Source organism: Triturus cristatus, chromosome 5_1, assembly GCF_964204655.1.
Source record: "Triturus cristatus chromosome 5_1, aTriCri1.1, whole genome shotgun sequence".
Taxonomy (NCBI): domain Eukaryota; kingdom Metazoa; phylum Chordata; class Amphibia; order Caudata; family Salamandridae; genus Triturus; species Triturus cristatus.
Window position 1 is genome coordinate 86,232,213 of NC_140587.1, and position 20,860 is coordinate 86,253,072.

A 20,860-nucleotide genomic window follows, 5' to 3' on the forward strand; every position below is an offset into this window, starting at 1 on the left:
AGAAAGGGTCAAGTGAGGTGCAGAAAGAGGCAAGATAGTTGCAGAAAGAGGAAAGAGAGGTGCAGAAAAAGGCAAGTGATGTGCAGAAAGAGGCAAGAGGGGTGCAGAAAGAGGGAAGACTAGTGCAGAAAGAGGGAAGAGATGTGCAGAAAGAGGGAACATGGGTATTGAAAGAGGCAAGAGGGGTGTAGAAAGAAGCAACAGAGGTGCAGAAAGAGGCAAGAGAAGTACAGAAAGAGGCACGAGAGGTGCCGAAACAGACAGGACAGGTCCAGAAAAGGTAACAGGGGTGCAGAAAGAAGCAACACAGGCACAGAAAGAGGCAAGAGAGTGCAGAAAGAACCTACGGAGGTGCAGAAACAGACAGGAGTGGTGCAGAAAAAGGGAACAGGGGTGCAAAAAGAGGGAAGAGAGGTATAGAAAGACTGATGAGAGGTGCAGAAAGAGGCATGAGGGGTGCTGAATGAAGCAACAGAGGTACAGAAAGAGACAAGAGAAGTGCAGAAGAAAAAAGGAAGAAAAGTGCAGAAAGGAGGGAGGTACATAAAGTGGAAGAGATGTGCAGAAAAAGGCAAGAGAAGAGCAGAAAAAGGAAGAAAGGTGCACAAGGAAGCAAGATAAAAGCAGAAAGAGGCAAGAGAGGCGCAGAAAGAAGCAAGAGTGGTTTGCGCACCATGAGTACCAATTTAACACCCACAATTAGCAATAAGTACAGGTGACCATTCCTGATTTGCCAAGGGCATTCCACCAATCTGTAACACTTGTCACTGCAATATTGGTAACGTTTGAGCCATTTGAGCTAGAAGCAAGTTTTTTATTTTTAATACTGCAGATGAGGCAGCAGATGATGGATTATGTGGTGAATGCAGAAAATGTCTAACTATGCGAAAATTGGTGCAGCTGAACAGTCACATAATTCTAGTGGCCCTTGTCATACCTCCGACTAGGTCCAGAAGTGCTCCTCAGTGGTTCCTTCTTCTTTATCTAATTGAGTTTATAGTTTAGCTTCTATGGAAATGAGGAAGACTAAACCTAAGGTTACCACTCCACAACACAGACTACCATACCACATAATTACTCTCCATGACACGTAATCTCCCTCTACATAATTCCTATACACTAAATACCACATACTTTATATCCAGATAATTTCAATGCACAACATACCGCATAATTCCTCTACACACAAAGTACATCCACTCCGCTCCAAAAAACATTAGTAAAAAACTTTTACCTTTACAACTCAAATAGCCGTAACTTTTGGAAATGCGAGACCTATTGCATTTCAAATGCTTCTTTAACTAGTAGTCGCATTTGCAGAGTGGTAGAGAAAGGGGGCTGGGCCTCCGACCAGCGCTCAGGAATTCTGCTGCGTAGGGATTACAGGTGTTACCAGGTAGGCTTCTTGGCCCCAACCCCCTTTGGAGCCAAGGGGACTTTATCCCCCAGCTAGTAGTGCACCAGGAGGCATGTTTGCAAAGTGGTGGAGAAAGGGAGCAGGGCCTCTCACAACCTCTCAGCAATCTTGCAATGTGGGACTTACAGGAGGTAAAAGGAGGGGTAGTTGGCCCCCAAGGACATATTTGAGGGCCAAGTACCCCATCTATTACCTCCAGTAAATCTCATACAGTAGGATTGCTGAGATCTGATGGCAGGCCATGCCCCCTTTCTCCACCACTCTGCAAACGCACCTACTGATGCACTGCTATTTGGGGGATGAAGTCCCCTTGGCTCTTGAGGGTCCTTAGGGGCCAACTAGCCCTCCTGTCACATCCAGTAAGCAGCACACAGCTGGATTACTGAGAGCTGGTCAGAGGCCATGCTACTACTCTGCAAAAAAGCCTCCTGGTGCACTGCTGCTTGTGGGATGGAGTCCACTTTAGTCCTGAGGCCCTCGGGAAGCCAGGGGACATCATCCCCCACCAGCATTGCGCCGAGAGACACGTTTACAGTGTGGTGGAGAAAGGGGCATGGCCTGCCACCACCTCTCAGCAATCCCACTTTGTGGGGGTTACTGGAGGTAACAGGTGGGCTATTTGGCCTTTAGGAACCCTCATCAGCGAAGGGGACTTCATCCCACAACCAAGAATGCACCAGGAGGCGTGTTTGCAGAGTAGTGGAGACAGGGGCGGGCCTCTGACCACCTCTCAGCAATACAGCTGCATAAGGCTTACTGGAGGTGACAGGAGGGCTCCAGGGACCCCATCCCCGGGGTTCAGCCTTTATGTCTATATATTTATTTAAAGGGGAGGGGGTCATACTCCTCTCTTCCTAGGCTGACATCGGCCCCTGGTATCCCATCACACGGGGCACAGCCTTTTCTTTTTCTTTTTTCTTTGAAGGGAGGCGGACCAAGCGGCCCCCCTCTTGGGCCATTCTCGCCCCGTGGGATCCCATCCCTGGGGCTTGCTTTTTATTGATTTTTAAATAAAAAAGGGAAGGAGGCAGCGCAACCCTCCTTCCCAGGATGATTTAGGCTCTGGAGACCCCATTCCCGGGCCAAGACATTTCTTTTTTTTGTTTTAAAGGGAAGGGGCCGAGCAGCCCTCCTCTTGGGTATAGTCATCTCCTTTGGGACTGCGGGGAGAGTCTGAAGCCCCCATGGTCCCGGTCAGCTCCCTCCTGGTGCGGCATTGCGTTTTACACCCAGGGAGCTGCTGACATAAAGCTCCTTGGGTGTAAAAAGCAAAGTGTGCTAAGCTCCGAACAAGCAAGAGCAGAATGCTCTCGCTTATTCAAAGCGGAGCACACTTGCTTGCTACGGCATGGCAACCCATAGCATACTGCGATGTCCCGGGGGTGGGTACCCTGGGGGTGGCGGTCTGCATTTCCAACTATGGCTCCAGGAGGGAGGGCGCCCGGCTAAAATTATTTTGCTCTCGCGCCTAAAATGTGTAATATCGGTTCATCCCCAATTGGCATATTTAATTTACTTATAAGTCCCTAGTAAAGTGGTACTACGTGTAGCCAGAGCCTGTAAATTGATTGTTACTAGTGACTGCAGTACTGATTGTGTTACCCACTGAAGTAGCCCTTTAATCATGTTTCAGGACTGCCATTGCAGAGCCTATGGATGCAGTTTTACACTGCATCCACAGTGTCATGTCTACCTACCCTTTTTAGGTCTCGCATAGCGTTTCAGTGCAAAGCAATGCTCTCTTTGCGAAGCATGCTGTATTAGGGTATTTTTTAGAAGTGGTGTGGAAGCCCCGCCCATATTTTTCATTGGCTGTCGGCATCGTCCATGGTGAATGCTGGCTTCCGATTGATATTGAGGCTTCTTAGCCCCTCCTTGTTACCACCCTGTCTCCTTTTGGGACTGCCCATCAGGACTGGACCTTTTACTTCGCCTCTAACATGGCATGCTTTATCTAGTGGGTGAGCACTATTTAGTTTATTGCCTTCTCCCCCTACCCCCCAGCCATCCCCTCCCCGTTGTTTACTTATTTAACTAGCACTGCAAGGTTCAGTTGGATTACTGGCAGCCGTGCTTTTCCTTTGTTGTTGAGTCATTCCAAGGGCGCCTGTTCCGTGCGCTTCCCCCTTCTCTCCCACTTTTTTTATTTTGGTCCTGCATGGTTTAGCGGCACATAGCATGTCAAATATTTAAGTTGAATGCTGCTTTTGAGTTTACATTTTATTTGAAGGTAGTTTCTTTGAAACAATTAGTTGTAATGGTAAGCATTCAGAGGGCGTCTCTTCCTTTCTGTGCACTCCTCCCACCCCTCTCGCTTGTTATTGTTTGTGGCCTGCTGAAGGACCGAGCTGTTTGGCCCTAAACTGTGTCATGGGACAGGCCTGTTTGTGAAGACGCTGAAAGGCTCCAGATGAGGAAGGCCGAGCGCTGAGTGACTGCGATATTGTTACATATTTTGAATGGGGGGGGGTCGGGAGACACGATTCCTGAGATCTTGTACACACAGCATTGAGTGGGTGAAAGAGGCAGAAAATGACACAAATACCTCTTGGATGAGCTATAAAAGGCAAGTGATGCGCCCACCTTCCTCCCCCCTGAGCTGTGACCATTATACTAAGCATTTGCTACCAAATAGAAATACATTCTGATATGATGCTTTGAATATCAATAATTCCATGCAGACGTACAGTTTGTTACTAGCACACCTGAAAACGAGGATGTGTAAAAGAAAGTCCAGAGGACTGGGGCACTATTTCTTTGTTGACGTGTAGTCATGTATGCTTAATAAAGGGAGACTTTATGTCTCTACGTCACTGGGATAGCAAGTGAACAGTACTGAGGTTTCAGGTATAACGCTAGTGCATCTGGTAAATGTAGTCTTTATTTTTTTTAAAACCCATTTGAAGAACAAACCTAATGACAGTGATTTGCAAAAGGAAAGCTCAAGAAAAGCGTATAATAGAGACCATAGAAGGCGATACTTACTGACGAATGCACGGGATGAAATGTTCTTCTAAAGCTGGTATGTTTGAGAATTTGCCGACATAATTGTGTATGTTAGACTCCAAGCACAGTCAACCAAGCCCTTCATCATGCCAAGGTCAATATAACAAGCACTCAGTAATACCTCCCTGCTTATTATGCTCCAAGAAGAAATGTAGGGGCATATCAACAACAACCGGCGATAGTTATCTTTAAGCGCACTTAGCGCTAGGATAATTATCGCCGGCTAGCGTGAATTTTTATCGCTGAGATAGCGTGCTATTAGCAACGCTTATCTCAATAACGATAAAAATCCTCACGCTAACAGGCTAACGTGAGATTATCGCTGGAAACCCAGCGATAATCTCACGTTACCTTGTTGATAGGGACAGGCAAACTTAGCCATGATATCCTCCTTCCATAGGATATCATGGCTAAGTCAGAAAAATACCAGATGTAAAAAAGCAGCGTTAACCGCGGTTAGCGCTGCTTTTTTTGTCTCTAACAGGGTTAGCGATATTCTTGATAATAGGAGAAATGTCGCTTAGCGACATTTCTCCTATTATTTTACTCTGGAACGCCCCCTTTGCATCTCATTAGAGATGCAAGGGGAAGCGTAGAGTAAAAGGGTGCTAACATGCAAATTTGCATGTTAGCACCCTTGCAAATTTGCAAGGGGCTGAGCGCATTCAAGTTGATTTCATATTCAGTGTTTCCTTCCATTTACGCGACACAACCTTCACCGCCCAGTAACAGATATGCCCTCCTTCTGCGCCTCTGCCATTTCAAAATATGATTTTATTAGGTTATGTTAACATGTATTTAGAGCGCACTTCATAAAATTAAGCACTGGGTCATGGGCTAAAAAAATATTTCCTGCAGTTAGCTACCTCTCTTTTCTCCTTTCTACGCATTCGAGAGATGGGTTTTAAATTAATCTGAATTTCACATACACGGGCATATCTTCAAAGTACAGGACCGAGTCCTGACTTTCTTTTCTGTAGCACTTTGATGCTGAATCCGGGTAGGCCCAAGCTTGCAGCGGCCAAAGCACAACTACAACTCCCAGAAGTCAAGGTGCTGCTGGTTAGAAAACCAGGACTGGTTTGCAGTGTCTCTGCTGACTTTTGGCCAATTGACAGCTATTTAGTTGATGCAGCTGCAGGAGTGTACTGCAGGTCTCTGTGACCCAAAGGAAGCCCCAAGCCCTAAAGCCCCCCTCCCCCCAGTCCAAGACCAACGTTTATATGTAGAATATGGGAGACTACGGGCCCCTGTGAACTGCCCCAATTACAGGACTACATTTTCAGAAAAATGGCTACTGCCATGGGTGGAAACCTTTACTGAAATAGTATATGAAATGTAATTAGTAGTCAAAATGTAAATTTATATTTTACGAGGTTGTTTGTTTTTATATAATGTCAATGCTAATGCTTCTTGTTTTGCTTTGAAGATATAGTGTGGTGCAGCGGTCTGGGCAGCTGACTTCAAAACACAGGGTTCACAGTTCAATCCCCGGCTGCGGCGGCAGCTAGGCACCATGTGACTCTGGGCAATAGCTCACTTAATTTACACAACAGCCCCCTGTTCCTTGAGACCCGCAAGGGTGAGTAGTTGGCAATTTACAAATACGGTTTTTTACCCCTGCTCACTAGAAAGGAAATATCACTCCTTGTTTTCTCTGCCAGACCTAAAAAACATAAGCAAACAATTGAATAAAAGGCGTCTCAGTGAACGACTGATATACTCATCCCTTCCAATCAGCATCATTTGGGTCGCATTGGAAGCACCCAGTCCCAGAGGACGCCTTTCACATGCAGACTCCCCTTTCATCTTCAGCCTCTGTATGAAACGCCTTATGGCTCCACACACTGATCGCATCACATCTCACACTATGCTGACAATCCTCAACGTTACTTGAGTCCACTCCACTCCAGACACCCACACTTTGAAACATGGTCTGATTTAGTGTTGCTAATAGTGACAAATGGAAGCTTTATGACCAGTGGCCCTCTCCTATGTTTTCGCTTTGATTTCCATGAGCCTTTTTCATCAATAGTGCTAAACCACTTTGTCAATGCAGCAGTGAAATGCAATGTGGTATGAAATGCAGAAATAGGGGCTTTGAGGTTGGTGTTTAGTGAGGAATGCAAAAGTCGCAGAGGATTGTGGAGCGTAACCTTTGCCCCATCTGCGAGTGTCCTTTCTTTGTCAGTGACGTGCCATGTTAATGATGCTCTAAGTGCAACATGTTTGGAGTCAGTGAGTGCTCTAATTGTTTATCTGCAAAACATGCCGATTCAGACATCTCTGCCAAGGCTGCCACCTTGAAATGTTTACATTTCCAGAAGTGTTCTGCTTGTTCACTTGTCCACAACTGAGAGCTGAAAGAAATTCACATGGATGATCCCTATCGTACAATAGGCGTTTTGAGAAGTTTCCCACAACAAAAATTTACCACCACCCATCATTCCCCCAGGTCTCCCGGTAAAAATGGTGCCTCACTTGTGAGGGAGGCCCAAGTACCCGCGGCAGGCAAGGGCCTAAAATTTTTTTTGATAGGCAATCTTGATTTTGCCTCACAACGTTTTGAGCCCTTGCCTGTCGCGGGTAGTTGGGCCTCCCACACAAGTCAGGCACCATTTTTACAGGGAGACCTGGGGGAACGCTGGGTGGTGGTAAATTTGTGTGAGCCCAGTGATGCCACAACTTTCCCACACCAAAATGTGGGAAAAAAGTGATTTTTTCGGCTAAAATTGAGGTTTGCAGGGGATTCTGGGTAAGGAAACGTTGGGGGATCTACGCAAGCCATACCTCCCTGGAAGCCGCCGGGTGTCTAGTTTTCAGAAATGTATGGGTTTGGTAGGTTTCCCTAGATGGCCGCCGAGCACCGGGCAAAAAACCGAAGTGACCCCCTTGCAAAACCAGGTGGTTTTGCGATAGGCCATTTTGATGTCGCCTCACTACGTTTTGGGCCCTTGCCTGTCGCGGGTACTTGGGCCTTCCACACAAGTGAGGCACCATTTTTACCGGGAGACCTCGGGGAATGCTGGGTGGTGGTAAATCTGTGTGAGCCCGGATATGCCACAACTTTCCCACACCAAAATGTGTGAAAAAAGTGATTTTTTCAGCTAAAATTGAGGTTTGCAGGGGATTCTGGGTAAGGAAACGTTGGGGGATCCATGCAAGCCATACCTCCCTGGAAGCCGCCGGGTGTCTAGTTTTCAGAAATGTATGGGTTTGGTAGGTTTTCTTAGATGGCCGCCGAGCACCGGGCCAAAAACCCATGTGACCCCCCTTGCAAAACCAGGTGGTTTTGCGATAGGCCATTTTGATGTCGCCTCACTACGTTTTGGGCCCTTGCCTGTCGCGGTTACAAGGGCCTCCCACACGAGTGAGGCACCATTTTTATCGGGAGACCTGGGGGAATGCTGGGTGGTGGGAAATCTGTGTGAGCCCGGTGATGCCACATCTTTCCCACACAAAAATGTGTGAAAAGATTGATTTTTTCAGCTAAAATTGAGGTTTGCAGGGGATTCTGGGTAAGGAAACGTTGGGGGATCCATGCAAGCCATACCTCCCTGGAAGTCCCCGGGTGTCTAGTTTTCAGAAATGTGTGGGTTTGGTAGGTTTCCCTAGATGGCCGCCGAGTAGGGACCAAAAACCCTGGTGACCCCCCTTGCAAAACCAGGTGGTTTTGAGAGAGGCAATTTTGATGCCGCCTCACTACGTTTTGGGCCCTTGCCTGTCGTTGGTACTTGGGCCTCCCACACAAGTGAGGCACTATTTTTACCGCTAGACCTAGGGGAACACTGGGTGGTGGGAAATTTGTGTGAGCCCATTGATGCTACGACTTTCCCACACAGAAATATGTGAAAAAAGTGGTTTTTTTTAGCTAAAATTGAGGTTTGCAGGGGATTCTGGGTAAGGAAACGTTGGGGGATCCATGCAAGCCATACCTCCCTGGAAGGCCCCGGGTGTCTAGTTTTCAGAAATGTGTGGGTTTGGTAGGTTTCCCTATGTGCCGACTGCACTAGGCCCAAAATCCACACGTAGGCGCATTGCTAAAAACAACTCTGTGCCTAGTTGGCTTTCTGCCACCCGGGGGGGCATCAGGGGGAGGGGGTTCCCCGATATGCCCCCAAGGGGGGCAGAAACACTGCGGCTATTTTTTAGGGGGTGGGGGCATTGGTATGCCCATTCTGGGCAGCCCCCACCCCCACACATAAAAAAGCCAGCGTAATTGTTGGCGTCTAGTGGGCTTTTTGCCCCCCAAGGGGGGCAGATTGAGGGCTACTGCCCCTCTCTGCCCCCCCGGGGGGCAGAAGGTCTACTAGATGCCAGTGATTTTTTGGGCAAATTTGAATTAGGGTGGGGGCTGTTCAAAACGGGCATGCCAATGCCCCCACCCTATTTAAAATTTGCCTAAAGAAATCCCTGGTGTCTAGTGGGCTTTTTGCCCCCGAGAGGGGCAGATTGGGGACTACTGCCCCATCTGTCCCCCGGGGGAGCAGGAAGGCTGTAATTTTTTCGGGGAGGGGGTGGGGGCATGGGCATGCCCTTTTTGGGCAACCCCCACCCTAATTCAAATTTTCCCCAAAACACTCCCTGGCGTCTAGTGGGCTTTTTGCCCCCCCCCCCCCGGTGGGGCAGATTGGGGGCTAATGCCCCCATCTGCCCCCCAGGAGAGGCAGAAAGTCCACTAGGTGCCAGTGAGTTTTTTGGGTAAATTTTAATTAGGGTGGGGGCATTAGCATGCCCGTTTTGGGCAACCCCCATCCTAATTAAAATTTGCCCCGAAAAATCCCTGGTGTCTAGTGGGCTTTTTGTCCCCCAGGGGGAGAAGATTGGGGGCTACTGCCCAATCTGTCCCCCACGGGGGGCAGGAAGGCTGTAACTTTTGCAGGGAGGGGGTGGGGGCATGGGCATGTCAGTTTTGGGCAACCCCCAACCTAATTAAAATTTGCCCCAAAATAATCCCTGGCATCTAGTGGGCTTTTTACCCCCCCCCAACAGGGCAGATTGGGGGCTGATGCCCCAATCTGCTCCCCAGGGGAGGTAGAAAATCCACTAGACGCCAGGGAGTTTTTGGGGCAAATTTTAATTAGGGTGGGGGCTGCCCAAAACGGGCATGCCAATGCCCCCACCCTAATTAAATTTTGCCCAAAAAAATCCCTGGCATCTAATGGGCTTTAATTTTTGCAGGGAGGGGGTGGGGGCCTGAGCATGTCCGTTTTAGGCAACCCCCACCCTAATTCAAATTTGCCCCAAAATAATCCCTGGCATCTAGTGGGCTTTTTGCCCCCCTGGCAGGGCAGATTGGGGGCTGACGCCCCCATCTGCCCCCCAGGGGAGGCAGAATGTCCACTAGACGCCAGGGAGTTTTTGGGGCAAATTTTTATTAGGGAGGGGGCTGCCCAAAACGGGTATGCCAATGCCCCCACCCTAGTTAAAATTTGTCCCAAAAAATATCTGGCGTCTAGTGGGTGTTTTGCCCCCCGGGGTGGCAGACTGGGGGCTACTGTCCCATCTGCCCATCACCCTAATACAAATTTGCCCCAAAAAAATCCCTGGCGTCTAGTGGGGTTTTTGCCCCCACGGTGGGGCAGATTGGCGGCTAAAGCCCCCTTCTGCCCCGGGGGGGGGGGGGGGTAGAAAGTCCATTAGATGCCAGGGAGGTTTTTGGGCAAATTTCTATTAGGTTGGGGGCTGCCCAAAACGGGCATGCCAATGTCCCCACCCTAATTAAAATTTGCCAAAAAAATCCCTGGCATCTAGTGGGCTTTTTGCCCCCCGGGGGGGCAGATTGGGGGCTACTGCCCCATCTGCCCCCCAGGGGAGCAGGAAGGCTGTTATTTTTGCAGGGGTTGGGGGTGGGGGCATGGGCATGCCCGTTTTTGGAGCCCCCACCCTAATTCAAATTTGCCCCCAAAAACTCCCTGGCATCTATTGGGCTTTTTTGCCCCCCTGGCATGGCAGATTGGGGGCTACTGCCCCCATCTGTCCGCAGGGGGTACAGAAAGTCCACTAGACGCCAAGGAGTTTTTGGGCAAATTTTAATTAGGGTGGGGGCTGCCCAAAACGGGCAGGCCAATGCCCCCACCCTAATTAAAATTTGCCTAAAAAATCCCTGGTGTCTACTGGGCTTTTTGCCCCCCCGGGGGGCAGATTTGGGGCTAATGCCCCCATCTGCCCCCCAGGGGGGGCAGAAAGGCTGTCATTTTTGCGGAGGGTGGGTGGGGGCATGGGCATGCCCATATTGGGCAGCCCCCACCACGAATTACAAGAAAAAATAAATCCCTGGCGTATAGTGGGCTTTCTGCTTATTTTAGTTTTCGGGGGAGAAAATAGGAAAAAAGGGCTCCAGATGAAAGCGTCTGTTTTGTTTCCCTGCAAATGGTATAAAAAAAGGGGTCCTGGTGCTGAAATCACCATCTTCCCCGCTTTCAGAAACAAGCAGACTTTTGTCAGAAAACCAACATTTTTTACACAGTTATGGTATTTTTCTGTGCCATTGCCTATTTTTGCTATTTTTTCTGCTTTCAACCTCCTTCCAGTTAATGGTAGAAATGTGTATAAAAGCAATAATGGATCCTGGAAACCTATACATTTTAGAAAAGTAGACAATATTCTGAATTCAGCAAGGGGTCATTTGTGTAGATCCTTCAAGTTTTCTTCAAAGACACTAACAGTTAAGTAGAGGAAATATTGAATATTAGTTGAACAAAAAAGCCATTTGTGTCAACCTTTTCACCTGTAACTTCTACTAATTATGACAGCTGTTTGAAAGCAATATACCATTACATTTGCTAGACCTTTCTGGTTGTGGGGATATATAGGACTTGTAGGTTCACCAAGAACCCAAAAAACCCAGAGCCAATTACTGAGCAGCGTCTTGCAATGGTTTTTTATTATGTACCGGGTATATAGCAATTATTTTGGGAAAATGTATACATGGAAACATTGGTATGAAAGACTCCTATGTATTTCTGAAATCAGAACAAAATAAAGAGTTTAGAAACAGTAGATATTTGCACATTTCCGAGATTGGGAGTACCCATACTAGCATGAGAATTATAGGTCATTTTTCAAAACGACTTCTTTTTTACACATTGTCTTTCATTTGGAAGGCAGGACTGCATCAAAAGTCAATAGTTAATAACAGTTGCTCTACAATTCCGTGTCACCCTAAGTCTCCCAATAAAAATGGTACCTCACTTGTGTGGGTAGGCCTTGTGCCCACGACAGGAAACGGCTCAATACGCAACATGGACACACCACATTTTCACAGTGAAAAATGAACCATTTTTTTTCCAAAGTGCCTAGCTGTTGTATTTTTTTTATTTTGTTTTTTTATTTTTATGCACTTCTTTCTTCACTTTATTTGACAGCAGTTGTTACCAAGTGCATTTTTTTAATATAAAAAAAACAATTTCCCAAAGAACACAAGCATCAAAGTAACCACGCTTTCCACCAATCACAAAACTCAGTCCATTAAAAAGTAATCTGATCAAGTCCTAAAGTTCCTATTTTTCACTTGAGGAAATTCTAATCTTTCCTATTCAGTGTTCGTTTTCTGATACAATCTTCCTAAAAAAATACAACCTGTTATTCAGTTCTTTCATCAAATGTGTTTCAAATCAAGAGATATCTCAGTTAATCAAGATAAACAACATTTTATATATAAATCTAAAAACAACCTTTGTCTCAAGACAACCTCTGACATAAATGACAAAGGTAACTCCTCAGACAAAAAAAATAACGCCCTGAGATGTCTAAACCCCTGACATCAGAATTCTTTTTTTTTTTGATAAATAAGTTTTACAACATGAAAAACTTTTGGGCCCTTCGAACCACCACCACACAGCAACACAGCATGAAAACGCACCATAGTCCCGCCCTCCCCCCGAAACCCCCCCCCGTCCCTCCCCTTCTTCTAAACAGCACTTTTATGGTATGTTGCCCAGCCATTTCCCCCAGACCCTTCGGTATTTCTTGGGGCAACCCCTTGCCTGATAAAGAGTTTGTTCCTGTGTCGCACACCAGTCCACCCAGGCCAAGCTAGGCGGCTGCGGCTGCTTCCATGCCGCTGCAATGTCACGCTTCGCTACCATTAAGGCCGTCATAAGGAATAACTTCTCTGGGCGTGTGCCATCCAGGCCGTCCGTGATGCCTAGTAGGGTGTGTCTAGGGTCATGTGGCACCTCCCACCCTAGGACCTCCGTGAGTTCGGTTTCTATGCCCCTCCAGTACCCCCCCAGTTCCGGGCAAGACCACACCATGTGAATGAAGTCGGCCGGCTCAGAGCCACAACGGGGACAAGCTGCGTCAGCGAAGAGGCCCGCACGGTGTAGTCGAGCCGGTGTGAGATAAGCGTTGTGCAGGTAGTAAATTTGGATAAGCCGCAGTTTGGTGGAAGCCGTCACCAGTCTGGGGGCCATAAGGGCATCCCGCCAATCGGCCTCATCCAGGGGACCTACCCACCCCTCCTATCGTTCCTTAAGGCCCTCCAGGGATGTGGGGGTGCTGTTGATGAGGGAACGGTAGATCCTGGAAATGCCTCCCCTCCCCAGGTTACCCATCATGACGTGAGCCTCCGGGGGGCTGTGATCCGGCAGCCTAACGTCCAGTGGGGTGTAAGTGCGTATGGCATGGCGTACTTGAAGGTATTTATAAAATTGGGATGAGTGGAGGGAGAAGCGCGCCTGCAGCTCTGGATATGAGCACATACGTCCCCCCCGCCAGACATCTCCCAGCTGGGAAATGCCGAGTAGATCCCACGATTTAAAGCCCTCTAGTTCCGTAACCTCCCGCAACCATGTCCCATGCCATAGAGGGGTGGCGCGGGTCAGCTTCCCAGTCCATCGGGTGTGGCGGGCTCGCCAGGCCAGGAATATTGCTTTAGTAATATCCAGGCAGGAGGCGGGGATGGGGGCGCCGTACAGGCGGTCTTGAAGCTGTTGTATTTTAACCCTAGCTCTGCTGGCACCTAGTTAAACCTAGCAAACCTATACATTTTTTAAAACTAGACTCCCAAGGAAATCCAGGATGGGGTGACTTGACTGGCTCCCACCAGGTTCTGTTACCCAGAATCCCTTGCAAACCTAAAAAAGTGTCAAAAAAACATATTTTCCTCACATTTCTGTGGTGGAAAGTTCTGGAATCTGAGTGGATCCACAAAATTTCACCCACTCTGCGTTCCCAAAAGTCTTCCGATAAAAATGGTACCTCACTTGTGTGGGTAGGCCTTGTGCCCGGGACAGGAAATGGCCCAAAACACAACGTGGACACACCACATTTTCACACAGAAAAATTACCCTTTTTTTGCAAAGTCCCTAGCTGTGATTTTTTAACCCTAGCTCTGCCGGCACCTAGGGTACCTAGCAAACCTATACATTTTTCGAAACTAGGCACCCACAGGAATCCAGGACGTGGTGACTTGACTGGCTCTCACCAAGTTCTGTTACCCAGAATCCCTTGCAAACCTGAAGAATTGTCAAAAAACTAAATTTTCCTCACATTTCTGTGGTGGAAAGTTCTGGAATCTGAGTGGATCCACATATTTCCGCCCAACCCGTATTCCCTAAAATATTCCACGAAAAATGGTACCCCACTTGTGTGGGTAGGCCTAGTGCCCATGAAAAGGAAACGTCCTAAAACGCCAGGTGGACATACCACATTTTCACAGTGAAAAATGACCCATTTTTTGCAAAGTGCCTAGCTGTAGTTTTTTAACCCTAGCTCTGCCGGAACCTAGGGAAACCTAGCAAACCTATACATTTTTAAAAACTATACAACCAGGGGTATCGAGGATGGTGTGACTTGACTGGCTCTCACCAGGTTCTGCTACCCAGAATCCCTTGCAAACCTGAAAAATTGTCCAAAAAAACACATTTTCCTCACGTTTCTGTGGTGGAAAGTTCTGGAATCAGCGTGGATCCACAAAATTCCGCTCCCCCCGCGTTCCCCAAAGTCTTCCAAGAAAGATGATACCTCACTTGTGTGGGTAGGCCTAGTGCCCGTAACAGGAAATGGCCCAAAACGCAAGGTGGACACACCGCATTTTCACAGTGAAAAATTACCCTATTTTTCCAAAGTGCCTAGCTGTGTTTTTTTAACCATTACTCTGCCGGCACCTAGAGAAACCTAGCAAACCTATACATTTTTAAAAACTAGACACCCAAGGAAATCCAGGATGGGGTGACTTGACTGGCTCTCACCAGGTTCTGTTACCCAGAATCCCTTGCAAACCTAAACAATTGTTAAAAAAAAAAAAAATTCCTCACATTTCTGTGGTTGAAAGTTCTGGAATCTGCGTGGGTCCACCAAATTTCACTCATCCTGCATTCCCCAATGTCTTCCGAGATAAATGGTACCTCACTTGTCTATGTAGTCCTAGTGTCCTCGAAAGGAAATGGCCCAAATCGCAAGGTGGACACACCACATTTTCACAGCGAAAAATGAGCCTTTTTTTGCAAAGTGTCTAGCTGTAGTTTTTTAACCCTAGCTGTCCGGGGACCTAGGGAAACCTGGCAAACCTATACATTTTTAAAAAATAGACACCCAGGAGATGCTAGAGTGATATGGCTTGTGTGGATCTCCCAAGGTTTTCTTACCCAGAATCCCCTGCAAACCTCAAATTAAGCTAAATAAATCAATTTTTTCACATATTTTTGTGTGAGAAAGTTGTGGCATCACCGGGCTAACACAAATTTCCTACCACCCAGCATTCTCCCAAGTCTCCTGATACAAATGGTGCCTCACTCGTGTGGGAGGCCCAAATACTCGTGACAGGCAAGGGCCCGAAACGTATTGAGGCGCCATCAAAATTGCCTATCACAAAACAACCTGGTTTTGCTAGGAGTGTCACCTGGGTTTTTGTCCCGTGCTCGGCGGCCCGCTAGGGAAACCTACCAAAACCACACATTTCTGAAAATTAGACACCCGTGGAATTCAAGGAAGGTATGGCTTGCATGGATCCTCCAATGTTCTCTTACCCAGAATCCCCTGCACACCTCAAATTTAGCTGAAAAAATCACTTTTTCCAAACATTTTTGTGTGGGAAAGTTGTGGCATCACCGGGCTGACACAAATTTCCTACCACCCAGCGTCCCCCTAAGTCTCCTGATAAAAATGGTGCCTTTTTCGCGTGGGAGGGCAAAGTACCCGCGACAGGCAAGGGCCCAAAACGTATTGAGGCGACGTCAAAATTGCCTATCACAAAACCACCTGGTTTTGCAAGGGGAGTCACCTGGGTTTTTGGCCCCTTGCTTGGCGGCCTGCTAGGGAGACCTACCGCACCCACAAATTTCCGAGAACTAGACACCCGGGAGTTTCTAGGGAGGTATGGCTTGCGTGGATCCCCCAACGTTTTCTTACTAAGAATTCCCTTGCAAACCTCAAATTTAGCTGAAAAAATCACCTTTTCCACACATTTTTGTGTGGGAAAGTCGTGGCATCACCGGGCTGACACAAATTTCCTACCACCCAGCGTTCCCCCAGGTCTCCCGATAAAAATGGTGCCTCGCACGAGTGGGAGGCCCAAGTACCCACGACAGTCAAGGGCACAAAATTTATTAAGTAGGCATCAAAATTGCCTATCACAAAAGGTCGCTTTGTGCCTGATTCTTCTGGTGCAGCATGGGATTAACATAGCAGTTGAATAGAAGCAGTTGAAGCACCTAGTTCTTATTTTTTTATTCCATTGATGAGTAGAACTTGTATTCCAGGTGAGGGGATTACAATTGTGGTGGCGTCCAGTCTTCTGGCGTGTTGGATGTAAACGGAGAGCCCGCCGGTTGGTTGCCCAAAAATGTTATGCCTGATGGCCGGGGTTTAAATTTTAAAGTACCCTGGTAGAGTTGTTGTAGTCATTACCCACGTCTCCTGCAGGCAGATGATGTTGCTGCTGTGGAGATACTCTAGTGCTGAGTTTTCCTGAATGTGTTTCTGGATGCCTGCCATATTCCAGGAGATGATGGTTAGATATATGTTTGGGCAATTCACAGGGCTGCCGAAGTTACATCTGGGAGATTTAAAGACGCCATTGAGAGAGGTGGTTACCAGAAAGGGCTCGGAGTCCAATGTGATTACATATTGGATTTGCCAGAAGGAAATGACCTTTGGTCTGAAGAACATATCATTCTCAGGGCATCGTGTTGGAAGGGCTTGTCAGAGAGGTAGTTTCCTGTGCGAATGCCATCAATGCGTTTTAGGATGGAATAAGTTGTCGGCTTTTGGATTTTGGTATTTAGGACATGGGGATATTTGTCTTGGGGAGCGATGCTTGATCTCTATGCCCTAATCTGCCAGTTGATTGGCTTCGCGTAGCAGTGCTATTTGGTGTGACTGCTGATGCAGCCTGACCAGTGTAGACTGGACATGGGTGTCCCCAGATAGGCACTGAAATATGACTCAGGCGAGATCTGCTGATCTTATGTGAGCCAGCAATGGTATATGTGTCACTAGACGGAGTAGGTTGCCCCTGTTCAAAATATCTTGGTGGCCTTTTAAGTGGTATCTCGGATGCTCTGACTTCAGGTGACTGCTGCTCAGTGGATCGACAATTTTAGAGTGACATTCGGAGGCTACTGGGGTTTGGAGTGTTAGGAACTGTCTGTGCACTGAAGTGCCGAGGGGGGCATTTGGTGCAGGACAGGTCTAGTTATGGAGTCCTCAGTTGTAGCTCTTTACGCTATTGTTATTGTGTTCTACGTTAGGAGAGGCTTGCGTGCAAGTATCCGTCGGTCCCCTTGTTTTTGGTGAGATTTTTATAGTCAGAGAGATGGGGGAATAACCTTGCATCTGAGACTTCATAAAGGGATGATCACAGTGGCTTGGGTGCAGGCGGCCATCTTCTTTCTGCAGGGGAGGGGAGCGGAAATGGCCCGAACAGGACTTAACCTACCACCTGATCCATCTGCTGCTCCTCTTTTGACTGGGCTTTGTTTGTTGGAGCATGGATCTTTCACTACGATAGCCTTGGGATTGTTACAGTTGGGCTTTGCTGTGAAAATTGGCTAAAACTGTGCAGAGCCAGCAGCTTTTTCTTTGCCTTTCTGGAAAGTGAGCCTTCAATCCACTTGGGGATCGATGAACCTTCTGATCCTACCTCTGCAAGGTGCCTGGTGGAAGAACTGTGCCCAGCGTTTGGAGGACCTGGGGGGACTGAGAGCTCTGGTAAAGTGTATGATTGCAAAGGTAATGTTTTTTTTTTGTTGGGGTGAACCTTCTGGTGGATTGATTTGATGGTCAGGAGGTTGGATAGCTAATTCAGGGCTAGTTAAAGGTCCACTGAGCTGGGTCTGGTGGCTCAGTGGACTAATGCGTTTACTGCAGGAGCCTGTGTTCGACCTCATGGTCACAGGTTCAAATCCTGGCGGGTCCACTCAGCCTTTCATCCATCTGGGGTTGATAATATGAGTACCATTAAGTTGGGTAACAACAAACATCTGTTATTCAGTGCCAAGATACCCATAGTGGGGAATGTGCGCTTTACAAATACACATGTTATGTTAAAGTTGATTGCAGGCTTGAGGAAGGTCGTCCAGTAGTATCGCGGATTCATCCACCAGTGTTGTCAATACTGCTGGTAAGGTTGCTCACTGATCAATAATTGCTGCACAGGAGCAGGAAAAGTGACTTTGCAAGGTAAGATAGGTGTCCATTTATTTTTTTCAGATCCGCCAAGTGCTGGGCTATTGATCGTAATAAGTCTATTTGGCCAAAGTAGTGCTTTGGCCGTTATATATTGAGGATTGCTAAGTTTTGGGGACTCAGAGGCTGCCATTCCATATGAGTTATCTATGTTTTGGGTAGTGGAATGAAACATTGTTGGTTCCGCTAGGGGATCTGAACAGCTGCAGGGTGAGCTCCAGTGGTCAATTTTAGTTTCTAGATTTGGTAGAAATGATGACGTTAGATCCTCCATCCGCTGTTTATGCGGGGTTCATAGGGAATCTAGAGCAGTAGTCTTTGTGAGGTTCTGGGGGGGTGATCGTTGTGGTTGATGCATCAGGGCAGCGATTGTTAAAAGTCTTTCCTGGCACACTCAATGTCAACTTAGATCGGTCAGTAAAGAAGGATTGATTGGTCCATTGAGGCAAAGCTCATGTGGGCTTTTGGCTCAGTATCCAGCCCAAAAGGTGATGGAATGGACCCGACAACACCCTCCATGCTTGGGCAGGAGTGAGTACTGCGTTTTGTGACTGTGGGGCCCAGGTCGTGTGAGTCCAGAAGGATGCATATTTGAAAGCTTTTTGAAGGGAGGGCCTCCTCTTTGCTACTTGAGTTGCTGTCAGGGAGGTCTGCTCCGGCTGAAGTTAGGACGTCATTTTGAAGTGCTGCAACCAAGTATTTGATAACCGGGCCAGCTACAGAGATCTTCTGATTGTTCTTCATCTTAAGTGGCCCAGGGGGCTGGCCTGTGCCTTGAGTGGTCATGGCAATTGTGGAGGGATCTTGGCATGGTGAGTCTACGCCCTTGTTCTTGTCAGCAACTGATTTTGACTGGATAGCCAGTTTATTTCTTGTCATCTTGTACTGTAAGGTTTACGTTTTTTGTGTGGTGGTGCAGAAGATTTTCTATGGGTAGGCAGCGGACTGTTTCCCCTAGCCGGTTTGTTTCGGTGTGGGTTTGCTGACGATGTCAAGTAAAAAATAAGGTACATAACTAGGTTTTATCGCTGAGGGTTTGTTCTTTTCCTCTGCCCTACCTGAAGCTTACTAGTCCGGCACTGGCTCTAGGCTGTATATGAACCCGAAGGATACACATTTGCTGCCATGCTGCTAATCTCTCTCTCTTTCTCTCTCTCTCTCGCTCTCTCTCTCTCACTCTCGCTCTCTCTCTCTCGCTTTCTCTCGCTTTCTCTCTCTCTCTCTCTCTCGCTCTCTTTCTCTCTCTCTGTTTCTAACTCTCTCTCTTTCTGTTCCTTTCTCTCTTTCTCTATCTCTCTCTCTCTCTCTCTCTCTCTCTCTCTCTCTCTATATATATATATGTGTAAGAGACGCGGCACTCAAGACTTGACTTTTTAACTTTTAATGTCGCATTCACTGCTCAGACCAACGCGTTTCAGCCTACTCTTGGCTTTGTTCACGGTCAATATATATATGTTTTTTTTCCTCTCTCTCCCTTTCTCACTCCCTGTTCCCAGTGGTATATCCTGTAAGGTGAGGTGCCTTGCTGCATATTCCCTGTCACAGATCCAGCAACTGAATGGTGCATTTCTTTCTGTCTCGGTGTGATTGCAGATTCTTTACTGAAATCTCCCTCTGCTTATGACTCGCTCTTTCCTAGCACATACCCTGCAAGAAGCTGGGACCTGTTTCTTCTTGCAGACCCTGTAAGGGTGCCTGCTCTCTTGCTGCCTGCTTGTTGGGAGCTGGTGTCTGCTTCCTCAGTTATGGCTGCCTTATCCCTGTCACAGACCCTGTATGAGGCTAGTGTTTGTTCCCTGCCACAGACCCTGTATGAGACTGGTATTTGTTCTCTGAGGCAGATGGTGTGTGAGGTTGGTGTTTGTTCCCTGAGGGGGACCCCGGTCAAGGCTGGTGTGTGTTCCCTGTTGCATACCCTGTATGAGACTGGTGTTTGTCACCTGAGGCAGACCCTGTATGAGGCTGGAGTTTTTTTCCTGTCACAGACCCTGTACGGGACTGGTGTTTGTTCCCTGAAGCAGACCCTGTAAGGGGATGTAACCTGCTCTCTTGTTGCCTGCCTGTAAAGGACCGGTGTATGCTCTCTCTGGTTATGACTGCCTGTTCTGTGGCACAGACCCTGCATTAGGCTGATGACTGCTCTTTGTGGGGCCGGTGCCTGTTCCCCTTCAACGACCCTCTAAGGGCTGCCACCGACCTCTCACAGATTGATGACTGCTCCCTGCTGCCTGTTTTTTCTGTATAAGACGTAGTAATAGAAGTGAATTCTCTGTAGCCCAAGGTCATGGTGTCACCGAAAAAAAACTGGGACCTCTTTCTTAGTAATTATGGTTTGGATAAGACTGTCCTGGTATTTTATTATGGATGTGTGTTCTGGAAATCCCAGCCTGAATATGTGCAGCTGGTACATATGATCTGGAAACATGTGACTTGGTACTTACAATCTAAACATATATAGGGCAGGAATTTACAGTCTGTACAGGCGTGGCCTGTTATTTACAACATGTACATGTGTGGTTAGTACACAGATCTGGAAACCTGTGATCTGGTAGTTAAAATCTGTCCATGTGTGGCTGGTATAATTGATATGGAATCATGTAGCCTGATCTGGCCTGGAAGTTTGGGCTGGACCGTTCCCATGAGGCACAGGGTCAAGACTGATTTGCATATGGCCGGGGTGGTGAAGTGAGCTAAAGAACGATGATGGATTCAACCTAGATCTGTGACTGGGGATGAGTGTCTGTTAAGTTTCAGTGCTCCGTCCATCATCTCCTTGTGTTTGCTCTGAGACTTACAATCTGTACA

General features: G+C 47.6%; 1 protein-coding gene across 1 annotated transcript in view; it reads left to right on the top strand.

The window, feature by feature from the left end:
- The window catches only part of LOC146830278 (E3 ubiquitin-protein ligase TRIM39-like), a 210,551-nt gene that overhangs the window by 113,797 nt on the left and 75,894 nt on the right, over positions 1-20,860 (top strand). The gene's annotated exons all lie outside the window — the stretch shown is intronic.